The sequence below is a fragment of the Condylostylus longicornis genome, unplaced genomic scaffold (genome assembly GCF_029603195.1).
Source record: "Condylostylus longicornis isolate FDR11 unplaced genomic scaffold, ASM2960319v2 ptg000358l, whole genome shotgun sequence".
In the NCBI taxonomy this organism is placed as follows: Eukaryota; Metazoa; Arthropoda; class Insecta; order Diptera; family Dolichopodidae; genus Condylostylus; species Condylostylus longicornis.
The window spans coordinates 7501-15000 of record NW_026578320.1 but is presented as its reverse complement, the minus strand read 5'-3'; the positions used below and the strand labels follow the sequence as shown (position 1 = coordinate 15000).

Genomic DNA, 7500 nt, shown 5'->3' with positions numbered 1-7500 from the left:
ATAATTTAATAAAGTTGCTTATAATATAATTTTAAATTATATTATTTATAGCACATGATATATTACTGGTAGGAATACCATAATATTAAAATTCAATTATATATATTTTACTTATATTATAAAATATAATAAAAAAATAAGTATATCCTAGTATTAATAAATTAGTATTAATACATTAAAGAGGAAAACTTATATAAAATTATATTATTTATAATATAAACAATACAGTAACTTATATATATTTAGTTTTCAACTAAAAAGAAAAATTAAAAATATTCTTAAAAACAACCTCAACTCATATGAGACTACCCCCTGAATTTAAGCATATTAGTTAGGGGAGGAAAAGAAACTAACTAGGATTTTCTTAGTAGCGGCGAGCGAAAAGAAACTAGTTCAGCACTAAAGGATTTTGTTTATACAAATATCCGATGTAGTGTATGGAATATCTATATTCTAATATGAGAAATTAACAGTCTAAGTCCTTCTTAAACGAGGCCATTTACCCATAGAGGGTGCTAGGCCCGTATGACGTTAATGATTATTAGAAGATATTTCCAAAGAGTCGTGTTGCTTGATAGTGCAGCACTAAGTGGGTGGTAAACTCCATCTAAAACTAAATATAACCATGAGACCGATAGCAAACAAGTACCGTGAGGGAAAGTTGAAAAGAACTCTGAATAGAGAGTTAAATAGTACGTGAAACTGTTTAGAGGTTAAGCCCGATGAACCTAAACATCCATGAAATATGAAAAATTCAACATTATAAATATTATATAATTATATAATAATGATGGTGTGCAATTTTTTCATATATGGACATTGCAATCTGTTAATAAATATATATTTATCATAAGATATATTTAAAAAGTTTATTTTATATATGAAAATTTATTTTCTATATAATATAATTTAAATATTATCGGATAAATAATTGACAGATAAAAAATCAATATAATGCGTAAATTATATATTATTATAATTTTATAATATTATATTAATTTATATATTAATATAATTATTATATGCATTAATATGATTAGCAATGCTATAGATTTAGGATACCTTCGGGACCCGTCTTGAAACACGGACCAAGGAGTCTAACATGTGTGCAAGTCATTAGAATTTATTTTAAATAAAATCTAAAGGCGTAATTAACTTAACTGTTAATATGGGATTAAATTATATATATAATTTTATATATATAATATCAATCCTGGGGCGTTCTATATAGTTATGTATATAAATAATTTTTAATTATTTTTTATACCTCTAACTAGAACGTACCTTGAGCATATATGCTGTGACCCGAAAGATGGTGAACTATACCTGATCAGGTAGAAGTCAGGGGAAACCCTGATGGAAGACCGAAACAGTTCTGACGTGCAAATCGATTGTCAGAATTGGGTATAGGGGCGAAAGACCTATCGAACTATCTAGTAGCTGGTTCCCACCGAAGTTTCCCTCAGGATAGCTGGTGCATAAAAATATTATATAAAATAATCTTATCTGGTAAAGCGAATGATTAGAGGCCTTAGGGCCGAAACGACCTTAACCTATTCTCAAACTTTAAATGGGTAAGAACCTAAACTTTCTTGAATGAAGTTTTAGGTTATGATATATTGTGCCCAGTGGGCCACTTTTGGTAAGCAGAACTGGCGCTGTGGGATGAACCAAACGTGACGTTACGGTGCCTAAATTAACAACTCATGCAGATACCATGAAAGGCGTTGCTTGCTTAAAACAGCAGGACGGTGGACATGGAAGTCGTAATCCGCTAAGGAGTGTGTAACAACTCACCTGCCGAAGCAACTAGCCCTTAAAATGGATGGCGCTTAAGTTGTATACCTATACGTCACTGTTAATGTAAATGATTTATATTACATTATTAATGTATATAAATTTAGAAACATTAACAAGTAGGTGGGTACAATGGTAGCGTAGAAGCATCTTCCGTAAGGATGTGTGGAGCTGCCATTGGTACAGATCTTGGTGGTAGTAGCAAATAATCGAATGAGACCTTGGAGGACTGAAGTGGAGAAGGGTTTCGTGTGAACAGTGGTTGATCACGAGTTAGTCGGTCCTAAGCTTAAGGCGAAAGCCGAACAAAATTTAAGGTTTTATCCCCATTGATAATATAAAATACCTTAAATTAAATAAGCGAAAGGGAATACGGTTCCAATTCCGTAACCTGTTGAGTATACGTTTGTAATAAATATGGTCATTATGATCATCCTGGTAACAGAAACAATCATAGAGAAGCCGTCGAGAGGTATCGGAAGAGTTTTCTTTTCTGTTTTATAGTTGTACTACCATGGAAATCTTTCGAAGAGAGATATGGTAGATGAACTAGAAGAGCATGGCATTTACTGCTGTGTCGATATTTTCTCCTCGGACCTTGAAAATCTATGATTGGGCCACGCAAACTTCTCAACAGGCCGTACCAATATCCGCAGCTGGTCTCCAAGGTGAAGAGTCTCTAGTCGATAGAATAATGTAGGTAAGGGAAGTCGGCAAATTAGATCCGTAACTTCGGGATAAGGATTGGCTCTGAAGATTGAGATAATCGGGCTTGAATGGGAAACAATAAAGTGGTGCATGTACTCGTTCTGGGTAAATAGAATTTATTATAAAATTTATTTTATAATATTTTTGTTCCCCGGATAGAAGCTACATAACCAGTTGTGGAACATTCTTGCTAATAATATACTGGTAATATAATTTTTTAATTATATTATCATATATTTTATAACGGTTATCAATTAACAATCAATTCAGAACTGGCACGGACTTGGGGAATCCGACTGTCTAATTAAAACAAAGCATTGTGATGGCCCTAACGGGTGTTGACACAATGTGATTTCTGCCCAGTGCTATGAATGTCAAAGTGAAGAAATTCATTTAAGCGCTGGTTAACGGCGGGAGTAACTATGACTCTCTTAAGGTAGCCAAATGCCTCGTCATCTAATTAGTGACGCGCATGAATGGATTAACGAGATTCCTACTGTCCCTATCTACTATCTAGCGAAACCACAGCCAAGGGAACGGGCTTGGAATAATTAGCGGGGAAAGAAGACCCTGTTGAGCTTGACTCTAGTCTGGTAGTGTAAGGAGACATAAGAGGTGTAGCATAAGTGGGAGATATAATATTTCGGTATTATATCAATAATGAAATACCACTACTCTTATTGTTTCCTTACTTACTTGATAAAATGGAACGTGTATCATTTACTTAGCCATTACACGGATATATATCCATTATATATTTTATGGTATTTTGTTTTGATGCAAGTTTCTTGATAAAAGTACAATGAGTTTGTTATATACACCAAACATATTTATATAAAATGATTTTGGTATAAAAAATAATTATTTTTAATTATTTTCTTATACTTATAATCAAAGTAATATAATATGGTATGACTCTTTCACTCAGGTATGATCCAATTCAAGGACATTTCCAGGTGGGGAGTTTGACTGGGGCGGTACATCTTTCAAATAATAACGAAGGTGTCCCAAGGCCAGCTCAGTGCGGACAGAAACCACACGTAGAGCAAAAGGGCAAATGCTGACTTGATCTCGATGTTCAGTACACATAGAGACAGCAAAAGCTCGGCCTATCGATCCTTTTGGTTTAAGGAGTTTTTAACAAGAGGTGTCAGAAAAGTTACAATTCACCAAGCGTTGGATTGTTCACCCATTCAAGGGAACGTGAGCTGGGTTTAGACCGTCGTGAGACAGGTTAGTTTTACCCTACTGATGACAATATATTATTGTGACAGCATTCCTGCGTAGTACGAGAGGAACCGCAGGTACGGACCAATGGCACAATACTTGTTCGAGCGAACAGTGGTATGACGCTACGTCCGTTGGATTATGCCTGAACGCCTCTAAGGTCGTATCCGTGCTGGACTACAATAATAATAATGGGGCGACTGTATTGTATAGCAATAAACCATTTAAAGTTATTATCTTTATGATAATAACGATAATGGATTATGTGATGCTAATGTTATGTAAAATATAGTTACAGAGTATGTATACATGGTATCTTACTTGACGGATAACTAGTTTTGCATTTAAACATTATTAAATACGATGACAGTGCCTAGAATCAATTGTAAACGACTTTGGTAACGGGCAAGGTGTTGTAAGTGGTTGAGCAGCTGCCATACTGCGATCCACTGAAGCTTATCCTTTGCTTGAAGATTCGAAAAATTTATTTTATTTTTCGATTCTTCTTATTATTCCACATATTATTATCTCATGTAGAGTAGTGATATTGTGTGGGATATGGGGTCAGGTCTGCTCTGGTCTGGTCTAGTCTAGTCTAGATTTAGTCTAGTCTGGTCTAGTCTGATCTAGTATTGTATGGCCTGATCTGGTTTGGGTGATGGTCTTTATAGCCCTTATACATTCTTTATTATACATTACTAACAAGGTATGTATTATAAAATTGTATATGGGTATATAATAGTGGCGATGGTGGTAGCCACTAGTAGTACATTCTTATTACTTACTATAAAGTATTAAGTATGTATTATAAAATTGTATATGGGTATAATAGTGGCGATGGCGGTAGCCACTATTAGTACATTCTTATTACTTACTATAAAGTATTAAGTATGAATTATAAAATAGTATATGGGTATAATAGTGGCGATGGCGGTAGCCACTATTAGTACATTCTTATTACTTACTATAAAGTATTAAGTATGAATTATAAAATAGTATATGGGTATAATAGTGGCGATGGCGGTAGCCACTATTAGTACATTCTTATTACTTACTATAAAGTATTAAGTATGAATTATAAAATAGTATATGGGTATAATAGTGGCGATGGCGGTAGCCACTATTAGTACATTCTTATTACTTACTATAAAGTATTAAGTATGAATTATAAAATAGTATATGGGTATAATAGTGGCGATGGCGGTAGCCACTATTAGTACATTCTTATTACTTACTATAAAGTATTAAGTATGAATTATAAAATAGTATATGGGTATAATAGTGGCGATGGCGGTAGCCACTATTAGTACATTCTTATTACTTACTATAAAGTATTAAGTATATATTATAAAATTGTATATGAGTATAATAGTGGCGATGGCGGTAGCCACTATTAGTTCATTCTTATTACTTACTATAAAGTATTAAGTATGTATTATAAAATTGTATATGGGTATAATAGTGGCGATGGCGGTAGCCACTATTATTACATTCTTATTACTTACTATAAGTATATTAAGTGTGTATTATAAAATTGCATATGAGTATTAATAGTGGCGTTGGTACTTAAGTAGTACATTCTTATTATACTTACCTATATATAAGTATGTATTATAGGAATGGTGATAAACATTTGCTATTGAAGGCTTGTAATATTGATTGGTAGGTGGTGGTGGTGGTTGTTAAGATAGGTTAAGTATATTCTTACTATAAATACTTCAAATAAGTATTTTCTTAATGTATTACTGCATGAATAATGATTTAAGTAATACTTATTATTATATATCAATACAGTGGCAGGTATTGGATATGGGAATAACATAGACCTGAACGAGACATATGTTATGCTCGACAGGCAATAATTACTTTTCATAAGTGAAAAGTAACCTGGGTTGGTAAGCATGTTATGCCCACCCGATGAAAAAATTTTTTTCAGCCTGGTTTGATATTTACCAATGGCAATATAAGCCTGATCGGGACATATGTTATGCTCGACAGGCAATAATTACTTTTCATGAATGAAAAGTAACCTGAGTTGGTAAACATGTTATGCCCACCCGATGAAAAAATTTTTTTCAGCCTGGTTTGATATTTATCAAAGGCAAAATAAGCCTGATCGGGACATATGTTATGCTCGACAGGCAATAATTACTTTTCATGAATGAAAAGTAACCTGGGTTGGTAAACATGTTATGCCCACCCGATGAAAAAATTTTTTTCAGCCTGGTTTGATATTTATCAAAGGCAAAATAAGCCTGATCGGGACATATGTTATGCTCGACAGGCAATAATTACTTTTCATGAATGAAAAGTAACCTGGGTTGGTAAACATGTTATGCCCACCCGATGAAAAAATTTTTTTCAGCCTGGTTTGATATTTACCAATGGCAATATAAGCCTGATCGGGACATATGTTATGCTCGACAGGCAATAATTACTTTTCATGAATGAAAAGTAACCTGAGTTGGTAAACATGTTATGCCCACCCGATGAAAAAAATTTTTTCAGCCTGGTTTGATATTTATCAAAGGCAAAATAAGCCTGATCGGGACATATGTTATGCTCGACAGGCAATAATTACTTTTCATGAATGAAAAGTAACCTGGGTTGGTAAGCATGTTATGCCCACCCGATGAAAAAATTTTTTTCAGCCTGGTTTGATATTTATCAAAGGCAAAATAAGCCTGATCGGGACATATGTTATGCTCGACAGGCAATAATTATTTTTCATGAATGAAAAGTAACCTGGGTTGGTAAACATGTTATGCCCACCCGATGAAAAAATTTTTTTCAGCCTGGTTTGATATTTACCAATGGCAATATAAGCCTTATCGGGACATATGTTATGCTCGACAGGCAATAATTACTTTTCATGAATGAAAAGTAACCTGGGTTGGTAGGCATGTTATGCCCACCCGATGAAAAAATTTTTTCAGCCTGGTTTGATATTTATCAAAGGCAAAATAAGCCTGATCGGGACATATGTTATGCTCGACAGGCAATAATTACTTTTCATGAATGAAAAGTAACCTGGGTTGGTAAACATGTTATGCCCACCCGATGAAAGAATTTTTTTCAGCCTGGTTTGATATTTACCAATGGCAATATAAGCCTTATCGGGACATATGTTATGCTCGACAGGCAATAATTACTTTTCATGAATGAAAAGTAACCTGGGTTGGTAAACATGTTATGCCCACCCGATGAAAAAATTTTTTTCAGCCTGGTTTGATATTTACCAATGGCAATATAAGCCTGATCGGGACATATGTTATGCTCGACAGGCAATAATTACTTTTCATGAATGAAAAGTAACCTGGGTTGGTAAACATGTTATGCCCACCCGATGAAAAAAATTTTTTCAGCCTGGTTTGATATTTATCAAAGGCAAAATAAGCCTGATCGGGACATATGTTATGCTCGACAGGCAATAATTACTTTTCATGAATGAAAAGTAACCTGGGTTGGTAAACATGTTATGCCCACCCGATGAAAAAAATTTTTTCAGCCTGGTTTGATATTTATCAAAGGCAAAATAAGCCTGATCGGGACATATGTTATGCTCGACAGGCAATAATTACTTTTCATGAATGAAAAGTAACCTGGGTTGGTAAGCATGTTATGCCCACCCGATGAAAAAATTTTTTTCAGCCTGGTTTGATATTTATCAAAGGCAAAATAAGCCTGATCGGGACATATGTTATGCTCGACAGGCAATAATTACTTTTCATGAATGAAAAGTAACCTGGGTTGGTAAGCATGTTATGC

The 7500-nt window shown here is 34.1% G+C and overlaps 1 pseudogene; it reads left to right on the top strand.

The window, feature by feature from the left end:
* Nucleotides 1-285: 285 nt before the first annotated feature.
* Nucleotides 286-4211, top strand: LOC129616989 (large subunit ribosomal RNA; annotated as a pseudogene).
* The last annotated feature ends 3289 nt before the right edge of the window (nt 4212-7500 follow it).